This window comes from Carcharodon carcharias, chromosome 6 (genome assembly GCF_017639515.1).
Source record: "Carcharodon carcharias isolate sCarCar2 chromosome 6, sCarCar2.pri, whole genome shotgun sequence".
Classification (NCBI taxonomy): domain Eukaryota; kingdom Metazoa; phylum Chordata; class Chondrichthyes; order Lamniformes; family Lamnidae; genus Carcharodon; species Carcharodon carcharias.
In genome coordinates this window covers 60,501,520-60,517,812 of record NC_054472.1, presented here as the reverse complement: position 1 = coordinate 60,517,812, position 16,293 = coordinate 60,501,520, and positions in this window count along the sequence as shown.

The following is a 16,293-nucleotide window of genomic DNA, read 5'->3' as shown; positions in this document are numbered from 1 at the left end:
AATCTAACCACCTCCCATAGACATTCAGCAGGTCTGGCAGCATCGGCGGAGAAGAAAAGAGTTGACGTTTCGCGTCCTCATGACCCTTCGACAGAACTGTTCTGGTCCAGTTCTGTCGAAGGGTCATGAGGACTCGAAACATCAACTCTTTTCTTCTCCGCCGATGCTGCCAGACCTGCTGAGTATGTCCAGGTAATTCTGTTTTTGTTTTGGATTTCCAGCATCCGCAGTTTTTTGTTTTTATTTTTTGTTTTTATCCCATAGACATTTAATGGCTTTACTATCACTGAATCCCCCACTATCAACATCCTGGGGGTTACCATTGACCAGAAACTGAACTGGGCTAGTCATATAAATACTGTGACTCCAACAACAGGCTGGTAATTCTGTGATGATTAACTCACTTCCTAACTCCCCAAAGCCTGTCCACCATATACAAGGCACAAATCAGGAGTGTGATGGAATACTCTCCAATTTCCTGGATGAGTGCAGCTCCCTCAACATTCAAAAAGCTTGACACCATCCATGGCAAAGCAGCCCATTTAATTGGCACCCCATCCACCATCTTAAACTCCCTCCACCACTGAAGCACAGTTATAGGGGATAGTGATTAGTTAGATTGTAACACAATTCCTGTCTCTTGGAGCTGGCTTGACTGCATTTGGGGAACAGCGGGCCAAATCTCCTAGTCTCTGGATCGTCAGAGAACTCACAACTCAACGTACAACTGAAGATCCGTATCAGGTCCCTGTGGAAGTCCTGGTGCCCCAAACTCCGTAGGAATTGCCTGGGAAGTTTCAACTTCCAATGGGGAATTCCCCTGCTCCCCAGGACCCTCCGCGAATGTTAGATACTTCAGACAGTTCCATGGTACTTAACTTTATAGTTACCCAGAAAATGTTAGATAGACTGCTCTAACATCTTGGTATCCACAACGGACCACCCAATCACCACCCCACCCCCGACTAACTGACTACCACTGTAACCCCTGACTCCCCCCTCTCAACCACCTGACTACACCCCTGACCACCCTCCTGACCCTAACTACCCCCATCCAATCTGACTAACCCCCACTACCCGATTATCCCACCCAACCAGCAGATTACCTCACCCGACCCAACCTGGCTAACCCCCATCCACCCAACTACCCTCCCAACTTGATACGCCCTCAACCTGGCTAACCCTCCCTACAACCCGACTGCCCTCCTGACCCAACTACCCACTCACTTACCTATCCCCCACCTACCTACCCCTACTATCCACCCCACATCACCCACCCACCCCACTACATACCTCTCCACCTACCGATTCAGCCATCCATCCTCGAACATTCAAGCTTGACCTTTAAACTTACCTATGGCAACTAGTGCCTTAAAAAGTGCTTGTCTCCCCTTCTCCCCTCCCCCCCACACCCCACCCCAACCCCCCAACACCCTGCCCCCACCGACTCTATTCCGCAGTGACAGATTTCCCTGAGTGATGATGCAAAAGCCAGACTCAGAAGACCCAAGCAGAAATGCAGAGCAAAGTTGAGTCGGGGGAGTTTTCGATCACAGCAGTAATCTGACAATCAGTGCCACTACTTGGAAGATCCAGGCCAGAGAGATTTTTTTTGCAAATTGGTTGCGGGCTTGTTTTCTGCTTTCCTTTTGCAGGAAACTGGATTATTAGCACCGGGAAAATGATGTCTGAGACCACATTGTCTACTGGATAGGAAGAGCTTGATGGATCTGATGATTAATTCCTGCCTTTCCTCTGCATGTTCAGATGAAACCCAAAATCCTACCGTCTTTCAAAACCATTTAGGAAAGGTCAAATCCTGATAGTCTCTTGGATGCTCCAGTATGTTTGAAACATACAGTATCCACAACTACACTTAAAATTCAAAGCTCAACTCCCCTCAACTGGTCACCTGCATCTAAATTCTTTGTCCATATTTAAACAGGACAAACTGATGAAAATTTGCAATTAAAAATTCCGTTTCAGATTTCACATTCAAGTTTATTTAGTCTTCAATGGGTGCTTAACATTGCCACGCTGACCAGGGTTTTCATTTTAACGGCTATGAGAGCTCGTCAGAATCACTACTTAGTCTTGGGTCTATTTGTCTCGATAGGTAGGGGTGGAAGTGTGAAGCAGCAGGGAGATCTTCTCGCCAAGCAACGTAAGCTGGTAAGGCAAACATGGAAACGATGATCGATTTGATACCGTCATTGGAGACAGACAGCCTGCTCATCTTCTAAAACGTCAGGTGCCAAGATTGAGAATCTTAGCACCTCTTTCTCAAAGTTCAATTTCCGCCCAATAAAAATGAAGCATTTATATGTATTTTGTTTGCATCAAAATTAATGATGTATTTGTATAATTATGTACTTATATTTCTTGCCAGGATTTAATAGAGATAATTTGCATAACTATACTCATTAGAATGTCTTTCACTATGATCTCTTCCTTTTGTCTTTTTCCTAATTGCTTCCTCCCATTCATGATAAGCCTTCTCAGAATGTAAAGAGTGAAGGTGAACATTTTAATTATAGGGAATCTGTTCCATTTGAATAGAATGCCCTATAGCTTTATGTTATAGGACTGAATGTCTAAAAACCAAAATAATTCTTTGGGGAATTGGGGGCTGAATTTTTAGGCCCCGATGAGGGCAGCTGCAGAGGTCGGCAGGACCTTTGCACTGCCAGCCAACATGCCAGCTCCCTGGCTGCATTCCATCTGCGCAGCCATTTTCATGGAGGCGGGATGGGAAGGGCAGCAGGACAGCATAGCCACTTGCCCCCAACCAGCAGGTAGCTAATCCCGATAGTTACTGGCCACTGAAGCTTATTTTCCAATCGCCCTCCCAGTCTCCACTGGCAATGAGGAACAGGTTAACTGCCTGAAGGTGGCCTCCTGGTGACAGAGTGGGTTGGGGGTGGGGGCTGGTGCTCCAGGCATGCTTAGGGGCCCTCGATGCCTGCCTGACTTCAGCTGCAGCCATACCCCACCCTGTGGAGGGGTTTTCCCCTTACATGGAAGGGCATCCAGTTGCTGATTTCAAGCTGGAGGGCCTCCTTTTGGCCCTCCAACTTCAAGAGCCCACCTGCTGTCCTGAATTGGATGGCGAGCTTGACTTCTGGCCATCAATTGACCAATTTAGGGAAAAGTGACAGGCAAGTGTCTGTTCCCTGTGCAATATAGGCTTGTGACCTCATTGAGCCTGACAATGGGGTCCTGAAGCCCACAGGGAAAATCCTTCTCAGAAGTCTATTTATTTTGTACTCAGTTGTTTTCCCCAATGTGTGGCACAGTGGAATAAACATATGTGAAGTGCTCATATAAGCAGTGATATAAGTAGGTTGCTTTGCTTCTCATCTCCAAGTGGCATAATGGGATCTCATGCCAACTTTGACTTCTAGTTCTCAAATGTAGTGTGGGAAACTTCTTGGAGCTGTTTCCACTCCACTGGCATCATGTCACCAGATGTTTGACAAAAATACCATTTACATACATAGACAGAAGTTCTGTCACACTTGTGTTGAAATAATGGCAATGGATTGGGAGCACTTCCAAGGAATTTCCCTACCTACAACATGACCTGACTCAGATATTTCAATGCAGGTCATTTTGTTTCAAGAATTCATGCGAATAAAATTATGAAAAAAAGGGAAATTATTGAGATCAAAATATCTGATGTCAACTTTGGAGTGAATAACCTTAACATTCATTGCCATGCACTATCATTTCTATCGAAATAAAAAACAAATTTAATGAAGCCCATCATTAAAAATACAAGCAGCCAAACATACAACAATTAACAGTCAAGGTATAAAGGTACATTTGACTGTTTCTAAGTTTAAGGGATCACACATTGGTTTATTTGTAGAACATTTTCTTAACATAGCTTTTCCAACCCTCATAACAGTTTAGAGGAGGGGAACTGCTAGTGTATTTGTTACAATTACTGAAGACTTTATTGAAACCGGGGTTTTAATTGAGATGGTAAATCATAGTTCTTGAGGAGTATTTGTCTCTTTGTGACAGAAGCCCTTTACATGATGTCCAGGCTACCAACAGTAAAAGCTGCAGGGGTCGAACAGTCAGTTAATTTCATCAGGACGTGTATAATTATTTTTTTATGATACAAGTTTGTAAATCAATTGTATGTAAGGTAAGAAAAGGTTTACAGTGCAGACTATAAACACAAAGGGAGTCAGTGCAAACTGATGCAGAGAAGTTTAGGGGGTGGTGGCACACAGGGGTCGAACACATCAGTTGGGAAGGTAAATGGAAACTATAGGAGAAAACCTTCAAATGAAATATATTGTAGCTGTTAACACTTCTGTGTTTGGGTGTTTTCTAATACAGCCCTAATACAATATGATGGCAGCAATAGCACTTCTTTGTTTTAAAAAATACCCAACAAACAGTGGTAAACTAAGGGAGACAGAGAGGCTTGCAATTCATAAGAAGCAGACAGCAAGCACAAATGCACAATTTTCTTCCACTTTAACCTACCAAATAAATGTAATTTCAATAAGCTAGAAGTATGACCAGGATAGACAAAACAATTTACAAGATTTAGCATTGGTTTAAGCTTACATAAAGATGAAGCTGATTAACACATTTTTTTTTGATGAGTTGGAAAGCAGAGAACATTTGGTGATCATTATAACTGTTTGAGAGTGACCCAGGAAATGATAGAACAATGCTACATAGAATGGAAGTTTATTCTATAGTAGATAGAAACCAGATTTTTGAAAGGCATAAATTGATTCAATGAAAACAGGAAGAAAGAGAATCCGCAGACAGCTTTGTTACATCCCTATACAGTCTGGGTGAACACAGTGGTTATAGTAGTCTACAGGACGTGAAGCTACAAAAGGTCTTGTGAATGGTCACAGTTAAAGTCTGATTTAACCCTTGATAAATCAGTAACTCAAGTAAGATGAATTGTAGCAATTAAGACAAGATAAAGAATAATCTAGCAGGGGAGAACATGTTGATCATTTGAAAATGTGAGGTTGATCACAGCACTCAGCATAATCCCAAGCTGAATTAGAGAGAAAGAGGGAGAGAAAGAAAGAGAGGGCACCCCAGAAAAACTTTGACAGATGGGTATATTTTTAGTACATCCAGTTAGGTAGACAATAAAGATCCCATGGCACCATTTGTAGAGCAGAGTGTTTCCTGATGTTTTGGACAACAATCTTTCCTCCACTAAAAACAGATTTTCTTGTCATTCATCTCATTTCTATTAGTGGGAACTGCTAAATAAAGGCATGTTCTATGGACTGGCACATTATCCACTAAAAATGAATGCAAATGTCTTGTCCTCGGGTGGAAAAATAAATTCAGCAAAGAATAAATGGTGTGAGATGTTAGACATGTTCTTACTAGACATTCTGCTATATAGTTAGATGAAGAAAAAAATAGATGAAGATAACAGTATATCTTCTTAATCTTCAGAAAGCTTGGGCAAGGTCTTGGATGAATACCACGTTAAGCTCATTTCAGGATTTTTGATTATCTGACCATGAGAGGGATCTCGGTATAACATATAATAAGACATTTAGTTAAATCCAGCTCTAAAGGAACTGGAATCACCCTAGCTCCTGGAGGATGAAAGCAGCAGCAGGAAATGCATATTAATGCTAGGTGGGCCAGCTTGTGGAACACATATCACTTAGGATTGAGACACACCCAAGGGTGGCAGGTGGCTGGTTTAATTGGCAGCCTGACTGGCTAATCCCTAAATGGGAAATGGGTCAAAGGTCAGCTGTTAGTTTTCTGTCCAGAAGGAAGGGGGAGAATAAAGGCTCACATGGGCAATTCAGTCGGGTGTTAAGATCTAGTAAGGGAGGGTTGGATTAAAAGGGTTAGCTAAAAAGAAAGGCCTGTCATTTTTTTCATTCTGATATAAAGGCACCAATCATTCATAAGGGATTGGGTAATCGTATTGTGGGTTCATTTATTTAGACTATTTATTTATTTATAAGAACAATTATACATAGGTAAAAAGCTTGAAGACAGTTTTCCAGTGCAAAGAGTTTCCTTGACTGAGTATTGCAGACTGGCACATTCCAAGATCCATGATGAATGTACTAATGCTTGGGGAAGCTGCTGCAGACCCGCAATGGGGAAAGGTCACTGTCTAATACCTTTCAGTCATAGCGCGCTGAGGGGCTGGAAATTATGTAGAACTCCTCAAGTTATATGGCTCACATTGAATGTATACAGTAAAAAAATACATGTATCACAACTGTATTGAAGCACCTCAGAGCACAACTTGATCTATATAGATAATTTGAATAACATTGCAATTTCTGTAATGACCATTTTGAAATGTTTATAATGTTCTTTTTATTATGTTGAAGCACCTCAGAGTGCAACATGATCTATCTGTAGATAATTTGAATAGCATTGCACTTTCTGTAATGACCATTTTGAAATATCTGTGATGTTCCTTTTATTGTATTAAAACGCCTCTGAGTGCAACATGATCTATGTAGATAATTTGAATATTATTGCAATTTCTGTGATGGTCATTTTCAAATGTTTTGTAATGTTCTTTTAGATATTTTATGAATAACGTACATTTTTGGCAAAGAATCAGCAGCAGAGCTTTGTTCTGCTCACTTGCCTAAGTGAAACTGGGACTGGGTCACATGACACATTTCCCTTCTAGTGATGGCATGCTGTTATCCCTTAAAGGCATATTACAACAAGGCCTGCATGCACATTGGTCTGATTCATTGCTAAGGTGGACTAAAAGAAAATGTATTTACTTCAGTAACTGTGATAGGGTTCTATGGTTTATTATTTTTTGTTCATGAGGCAGGAATGGAAATTAGTTGGAGAAAGGATTGTTTTATTATAATTATTTGTCTATACCTTTGCTTGCACTCTGTAAAACAAAATTGCTAAATGATTTGTATTTGGCCTTGTCTCACTAAAATGAAGATTGAAGAAGTCGGCATGATAGGTAAGGGATATTAGGCATATGTCTGAAGGTAAGACACAGGGACCACTAGGGGACTAACTAATATCACTGAACCCAAGAGAATATCGAAGGCCAGCCTGAAATTTGCAACACTAATGCAACACTTTTCCCCATATCCATCCCTATTCTACTCCAACTAAAGTGTCGAAAAAATGACCACAATGCAGCCATACCAAGAGTAGAGAATATCTTATAAAAAGTGCATGGAAAAAGTTATAACCTCAAAATCAAATGGCTAAGTGTGAATTTTGTGTGGAACTGACCAAATTAAGTGAGTATGTGTGTGAGAGAAAGGACTCAGAAGTGTAGCATTTATATCAAAATTAGTTAAAATCTTTGGAAACTGGCACCTCACTTTGTTACAGTAGTCTGGTCCACATGCAACTCACTCTTTTAAGGTTTCCATTTCAGTTAGTTTCATTTGGTATCTTCTCAGATTCATAGCATTTCCAGAGGCATATCTCAATACTCTTGGAAAGCTTTCATAGGTTGTCTGCCAGATGGATGGTATTCTAATCTCCAGGGAGTTAGAGTCAAAACATGACAAGGACAGAGAAGAATAAAGCTTTAAAGCGCCTTCTATACCAAAATAAAACAATAATCTGGGCTGTAGCCAACATAGAACAACAAAGGTAATAATCTTTGGTTTACTATTTGAGCCAGGAGCAAATTGGCAAATAAGGTCAGAGAGTTGAATGCATGGCTCAAAGAATGGTGTGGGAGAAATGGGTTTTGATTCATGGGACATTGGCACCAATTCCGGGGAAAGAGGGAGCTGCACCGTTGGGGACTGTCTTCTCCTGAACTCTACTGGCACCAGACTCCTGGTAAATCGCATAACTAGGGCTGTAGAGAGGGGTTTAAATTAAATAGCGTTAATTGTATAAATGAAGGCAGGGGCACTCAATGAATGTGCTGTGCACAAATAAAGAGACATTTATTGACTGTGGCGGTGGGCTCTAGAGTTAGGAGCTATTTACTTGTACTGTCTCAATCTGTGGTTTAAATCTAAGAGCAAGTAAAAAATTGGCTTCTGGACTCCTGCATCACCAACTGGCTGTAAGTACTTTAACAGAGAGTTGGGTGGTGGGGGGGCGGGGGGGGGGGGGAGGAGTGGTGTTCACTTGAGTGGAGACTTAGAAAGTTAAAGGACAAAGCAATCACACAGGGTAGTGATACGGCTAATGGTAACTAGAGTTTGACAGGGAGTCATAGAGCATACAAACATAAGACTACACCAGCAAATACAGTTAGAGTAGGGACATATGGTAAAAAGACAGAATTCACAGCTTTTTTATCAGAATGCTTGCAGCATTTGTGACAAGATGGATGAATTGATAGCACAAATAGAAGTGAGTGAGTATGATATTATAGCCATAACAGAGACTTAGTTACAAGGTGACCAAGGCTGGGACCTAAATATTCAAGGCTAATTGATGCTATGGGAAAAGAGAGGAAAAAGAGGTGTGGTAGTAATGACCTTTGACCCAGAAACAGTAAAGCAAGGAAAATTTGCAATTTCTTTAAAAGCTCTGTGGAATTTCTAATTGTTTTTAATAATGTTTGAAAAGGACTTTTAAGAATTTGCATCAATTGTCAAGAGGTGAATTGTAATTTTATTGGATAATCTTGTACATGGCGACCCTTGACCTGGAAGCAATACCAACAGGAAGGAAGTTTATCAAGAAATTGTGTGACTGGCAGACAGAAAGAAGAGCTACAAGCAGAGAAGTTGGGGGCTGAAGGTGATCAGCGGACAGATACTGACACACAAAGAGAAATCAAACAGAGACAGAGGAGAACATAAAGAATTCTTGTGAAGAGAATAAGCAAGTTTCTCTCAGGAAGAGTCCAGTTTCTCTGTCTGGCAGAAAAGGAAACAGGAACTCTTGAAGGCAATGTGCAAGCTGGCCAAAATAGTCTAAAATCTAGAAAGCTGTGTGAATAACCCTGAGATGTTAACGAGCTGGAGATTTCCCAGAAGTGACCAAACTGTATTATTGTTGGTCAGTTGAATAGGAACTCAATGTAGTTTTCTAATCAGGATTGTCATGACCCGATGGAAAGAGGATTCATAGAAGTATATTTTGCTGATGTTAATCATACCCATGAAACTCAAAGACTCCTGACCTACCCTGTGTGAATAAAGAACAGCATATTGTACAACTGTGCAGCTACATGTTGCTACATTTGTGCGTATGGAGTGGGGGGTTGATGAAAAGGCTTGTGGTTATGAAAGATGCATCTTTGTTGCATTAACTATTTAACATGAAATTTACCTTTTTATTTGAAGTATCATTTGGCTGTTAACTCGTACGTAATTTGCATTGGTTCTGATTTTGGTTAAAGTAAAAGCTTTGGAAAGTGGAATCCTGTTGGTAATCTTTTCATTTGGCAGTCATCTGGTAAATTGGATTATATTGCTTTACATTTTCCCCATGAGGATTATAACAGGTAATTCTATTAATAAAGGATGAGATCAGTAAAATTATGAGAAATGATCTTGGTTCAGAAAATCAAGATGTAGAATCAGTTTGGTTGGAGATAAATAGCAAAGAAAGGAAATCACTGGTGGGAGAGGTTTACAGGCACCTCAACAACAGATACTCTATAGGACTGAGTATAACTCAAGAACTAATTGGGGCTTGGAAGAAAGGACTGCAATAATTGTGGATGAATTTAATCTTCATATAGATGGGACAAATCAAATTCGCAAAAGTAGCCTTGAAAATAATTTCATAGTGTATTTGAAACAGTTTCTTAGAACAATACATTCTGGAACCAACCAGGAGCAGGCTATATGAGACCCAGTAATGTGTCATGAGACAAGATTAATTAATGACCTTAAAGGATCCATAGGTAAGAGTGGTCGTAACATGGTAGAATTTAACTAAGTTTGCGGGTGAGATATGTAGGTCGAAAACTAGAGTCTTAGGGCAAGGTTTCTAGCTTGGCGAGCAGGCACTCGCCAACCTGCTCGAGCGTAACATTTGCACTTTGATGCCGATCGAGCATCCCAACGTAAATGCACAGTCGTGCAATTGTTCAGTCGGTAGCTGTGTGCCAGAGTCAGCAGCACATACACCGACAATTAAAAGGCCTGTTGAGGCCATTAACAAGGTTAATAACTTAAGTTTCTTGCTGCCCATTCAACATTACAACTGGCAGGCAGGCGACAAGGCCAAGCGGCCTTTGCACTTTTTAGGAAACCTCATCCATGGGCAGGATGGGGTTTCCTAAAGCAAATAAAAATCAAATAAAAAATATAAAATTTAATTAATAACATGTCCCTGCTCATGTGACCGAGTCACATGAGGGGATATGTTTTATTACATTTTTCATTTCTTTATTTTTTTTTGAAAATTCTTCATCTCCCTGAGGCAGCTCCATGCCTCAGGGAGATTATGAAGCGCTCACTCGCATGAATGCGTGAAATTCGCGCTTGCCCCACTCACACTAACGCCCCCTCGCCCCCACCCCGCACAGGCTGCTCACGTTTCATGCTGGGCATGCCTTAATTGGCACACCAGCGTGAAATCGCCTTCAGGCCTTGATCACGGGTGGTGGTCAACTTCCTGGCTGCTCCCACCGAGCCCACCCGACAAGGGCAAAATTCTGCCCTTGGACTTCAATAAAGGCAATTACAAGGGCATGAAGTCAGAATTGGCTAAAGTGAACTGTGAAAATAGGTTAAAAGGTAAGACAGTAGTGAAGCAATGGCAGACATTTAAGTAGATAACTCTTAACGATATATTCCATTGAGAAAGAAAGAAAGACTCTATAAGAAGGGTTCACCATTCATGGAAGTTAAGGATGATATCAAATTGAAAAAATAGGCTTACAGTGTTCTAACCATTAGTGGTAGGCCAGAAGATTGGAAAAGTTTTAGAAACCAGCAAAGGATGACTGAAAAAAAAAGGAAAAAATTAGAGGATGAGAGAAAACCAATGAAAAATATAAAACAGATAGTAAAAGTTCTTACAAGTATATAAAAATGAAAAAAAGGAGCTGAAATAAGTGTTTGTCCCTGGGATGAAACAAGGGAATTAATAATGGGAGCAAGGAAATTGCAAAAGTTTTGAACAAATATTTTGTATCTGCCTTCACAGTAGAAGGACTGTAGAAGCAACCCGAGAATAGTAGAAAATCAAGAGGCAAAAGGGAGGGAAGAACTTAAAACAATCATGATTACAAGAGAAAGGGAATGAGGAAAACTAATGTGACAAAAAAGTGACAAGTCTCCTGTATCAGATGGCCCACATGCTAGGGTCTTAAAAGAAGTTGCGGCAGAGATTCTGGATGCATTGGTGGTAATCTTCCAAAATTCCCTAGATTCTGGAAAGGTCTCAGTGAAATGGAAAAGAACAAATATAAAATTCAAGAAAGGAAAAAAAGCAAGAAACTGTAGGCCAGCTGGCCTAACATCTGTCGTAGGGAAAATGCTAGAGTCCATTGTTAAGGAAGTAGTGGCAGGACATTTAGAAAATTATATCACCAGGCAGAGTCAATATGGTTTTGCGAAAGGGAAATTATATTTGAGAAATTTATTAGAGTTTCTTGAGAATGTATAAAGCAGGGTGGATAAAGAGGAACCAGCAAATGCAGTGTATTTGTATTTCCAAATGGCATTCGATAAGGTGCCATATAAAAGGTTACAACACAATATGAGTGCTCATGGGGTTGAGGGTGATATATTAGCCTGGATAGAGGATTGGCTAACTAACAGGAATCAGAGAGATGGGATATCTGGCTCATTTTCAACTTGGAAAACTGTAATTATGGAGTGTCAAGGGGCTCAGTGCTGGGGCCTCAACTATTTATAATAAGTATTAATGACTTTGATGAAGGGACTGACTGTATTATGGCCAAATTTGATGCTGATACAAAATAGGTAGGAAAGCAAGTTGTGAGGAGGATACAAAGGTTCTGGAAAATAATATGTATAGCTAATTGAGTGGGAAAAAAATTGGTAGATGGAGCATAATATGGGAAAAAGTGAGGTTGTTCACTTTGGCAGGAATAATAGAAAAGCATAATATTATTTAAAGGCAGACAAACTGCAGAATGCTGCTGTACAGGTGGATCTGGGTGTTCTCATACATGAATCATAAAAAGTTAGGATGCAGGTACAGCAAGTAATTTGGAAGGCAAATGGATTTTTGGTCTTTCTTGCAAGGGGGATTGAGTACATAAGTAGGGAAGTCTTGCTACAACTGTACAGGGAATTGGTGAGACCACACCTAGTGTATTAGTCACTGAGAATTTTTATCACCTTACTCAAGGAAGGAGAAGCTTGCATAGAAACATTTTAGAGAAGGTTCACTAGGCTGATTCCTGGAGTGAAGAGGTTGTCTTATGAGGTAAGGTTGAGCGGGTTGCGCCTATACTCTTTAGAGTTCAAAAGAGTAAGAGGTGAGTTTATTGAAAGGGGCTTGACAGGGTAGATGGTGAGAGGATGGTTCCTCTCACGGGGGAATCTAGGACTAGGAGGCACAGTTTAAAAATAAGGCACCTCCCATTTAAGGCTGAAATGAGGAGAAATTTCTTCTCTCAGAGGGTTGTTAGTGTTTGGAATTCTCTTCCCCAGCAAGCAGTGGAGGCTGGGTCATTGAATAGATTCAAGAATGAGTGAGGCATATTTTTGATCAACAAGGGAGTCAAGGGTTATGGGGGTGGGGTGTGGGGGCAGGCAGGAAAGTTGAGTTAACGCCATTCAGTATCAGCCATGATCTACTGAATGGCAGGGCATGCTTGAGGGGCTGAATGGCCTACTCATAGGCAACCAAACTAAAGAAAGCTACTTCTCTATTAACTAACTAGCTCCATTGAAAATATGGCTTATTTCTATGTCATACTACACCCTCAACAGATATATATTCTTGTAGATTATGTCCCACACTCCTCTTGGAATGTCCTACTCATGCTCCTATTTCTTATATTCTTATGTCGTTAGAGATTTTAAAGAAATAAAAATTAGGGCTAAATATTTTGCTTAGTATTGTGAATTAAACTGTTGGTTTTTAGACCTCTGTTGACTACAATTTCCCTGATCAGACCTTTAATAGATTAGTGGACAATTGTAATCAGTTATTTTTGTTATTCTGATACCTCATCTTGTTTTTCATCTATTTTTGCCTCCAATACACAGTCCAGAAATCTTTGGACTTCATTCTAAGGCAGTAGCTGTCATTTTTCTGGTACATAGATCCTCAAGTTAACTTTAGCCCACTCAGAATAACTGTTCCACTGATAGCCATTCTTCTAAATTTAAAATAAGCAACAATTTAACACTTTAGTCCAAGAAACCTATTTGGGCAAGGTGGCATCCTACGATAATGGCTTCCAATAAAGCATGCCTTGTAACTAATGAGTGCCATGGAAGGAAGAAACATACCATTATGAACACAAGACTTTATAAAATGGTTATATTTTACAATGTTCCCTTCAATTTAAGGTAAAATAGAGTGTCCTGTGGAGACGGTTATGATCACTCAAAACTCTAGAGACAGGCATAGGTGATTTGGTTGTCATGGGGAAGGAGGCCCAGGCCTAAACCTATAGAAAATCAAATGCCAGTTTTCACACCTTGACACAAAAGAGGGGTAGCTGGTCTTTCTGTTCACAGATTCTCAGGCTCAGAGACCCATTGAGAGAGAAAAAGAGGCTGCTGGGTGAAGAGGCAGAGAAGCCAAAACTGTGAGGGCAGGATGCTTGCGAGATTTGGTTTTCTATTTTAAAAGAAGATGACGAAATAGACGGAACTTTTGGAGATGTAAGTAGTAAAGAGACACCAGTGTGGACCTTGTGGCTGGAAGTCAATTCAAGGATACATAGAAGACTGAGCGAAGGGACTTTCAAAGGAAACTGGAAGACTTGCCCTGGTATGGCAGGCAGGGAGTCTGCCAGAAAGCCAGAAGAACATAACCAATAAGGATATATATCTGTTGAGAGTGGTATAACATAGAAATAGGCGGTATTTTCAGTAGAGTTAGTTAGTTAATAGAGGAGTATATTTTCTTTAGTTTGATGTATTAGTTGCCCATTAAGTAATGTTTAGTCTAGGTTGATTTTAGATTGCTTGTTACAGTAAAAGTCTTAAAATGTGAAATGTTCTGTGGTTCTTTCCATCTGTCACTGGGAAATTCATATCTCTTTTTAAGTGTTCCTGGGCTCTACGGAGATTGTAACAATACAAATATAGAGAGAAGTTTTTGTTTTTACTTGGGAACCTTTCCAAATTGAGACTATTTTGAGGTAAGCAGATTCTCTCCCAAAATTTCAAATTATATTCAAAAATAATGTTGGTCTTGTGGGCCTGACAATGGAAATTTTCTTTTGTGGTGAGCACAAGTAAAATTTTCAGAACAGCCTGAATTGTAACAGTCCTTATGGAAACAGACCATTAAACTATCAATGCCTCCACTAGGTTGAAAAATATTGCCTCTTAAAATAATGTTTTTTTCTGATAGGTTATGAGATTCTTGCACGCATATTGATTGCTGAAACTATTTTAATTATTAATATTTGTATTAAAGTAGCAGACAATGGTTTGTAATCTGACTGTTTAATGTTCCTCCATTAATGTCGCTAATAGCAATTTCTAAGCAGTGATGTAATGGTTGTTGTTTATATATATATATATATATATATATATATATATTTATAAATAATCTTACCTATAATAACTGCATCGCCATAATGAGTAATCTTATGCCACATTTTTGAGACTAGGGCCTGATATATTTCTTTGGATTCCCCTTAAGGGAAGTGGTCTATCCAGATACATAAGCAGATGCCTGCTGTATTTGTGAAGGGAAGTCCTATTATCATTCCTTTTAAGCAATATTTATGGAATAAATCAACTCGTGGGCCACAAACCACATTTATTCATGAGAATGTGAATCTTATTAGCCCAAACTGATAATTAAATTTGTAATGAAGAAGAGATTTGGTAATTAAATTAAAGAGGGACTGAGATTCCCAGGGCTGAGGGGAACAAAGTGGACGCATTGCTTACAGGACAACAATTTGGAACAGCACACGGATCTGCCAAGCTTCACTCTTCATACCATTGCTTCCAAAAATGAAAAGTGGGTTTATTCAGTATGCCCTCAATCACATACTGCCAAAAGACGTGAGTACTCTTGCTGCCACGTATACCCTTCTCAACTACCTGAACAGAAGGATGATGTCACCATGTATGTATGTATGTGGGTTGCATCGGAGGAATGCAGCCTTTAGGCTGGACGATAGGACTGGGAATGATTAGTTAATGTACAATAAATAGTTAGTAGACTGTTGTATAGTTTCACTTTGTAGAAGTTAATTAAATGGAACTGGTGGGACAGGTCTTTTTGAAAAAAATAGAAAGTGAATGAAAAATCTTTACAAACAGGATACAAGAGCGTTTTGCAAACAGTTATGTTTAATAAGCTGTGGCTTTAATTATTTAATTCATGGGATTTTCTTTGCTCGAGCTAATGACAATCCATGACCAAAATTGAGACCAATATCTAACAGTGCTGGTGGTAGTTGGCTTGTTTGAAAAAAAAGATCAAGCATTCTTTGATGTAGTACCTCATCAGGACACAGAATGTCCCAAAGTCCATCACATCAAATTCACCTCATCTTAAAGTTATGGTTGCAATGGTAAGTACAGGAGCATTTTGTAGATGAGGTTTCATAAAACAGCAATGAGTGTATTCCTTCTTAGGATGCAGGAAATGCTGGTAAGTTTGTATTTATTGCTCAGCCATACTTGCATTGAGAAAGTGATGTTGGTTCTTCTGCTCCAACCAAACCCACTCTTATGGGGCAGAATTTTCAGGTCAGCTTGTGGGCGCACACCAGACCCGCTCAAGCATAAGATAACGCATGATGACATCAGGCAAGTGTTCCGACATCTCCCCACACCCGCCCAATATTCCAGCTGGTGGGTGCACGCAAAAGCCGGAAGCACGCCTGCCAATAATTAAGAGGGCAATTAAGCCCAGTAAAGTTGTAATTACCCCCGATTTTTCGTGGACTGTCCTGGTTGGCGGATGGGCGAATCGGCCAGGTGGCCTTTGCATTTTCCATGAGGCCTCATCCAAGGGCGGCATGAGGTTTCCATTATTACATTTAAAAAAAATAAAAATCCATGGACAGCATTTTTATAATATAGGTTCAGGTGACAGTTTGTAATGCTTGGGCGTTTTTGTTCTGATTTTAAAATCTTTATTTAATCATTTTGAAGCCTTCAGCTCCCTGAGGCAGCTCTTTGCCTTCAGAGATCTTTCATTCTATGCTCGCCCATGCTTACGTCA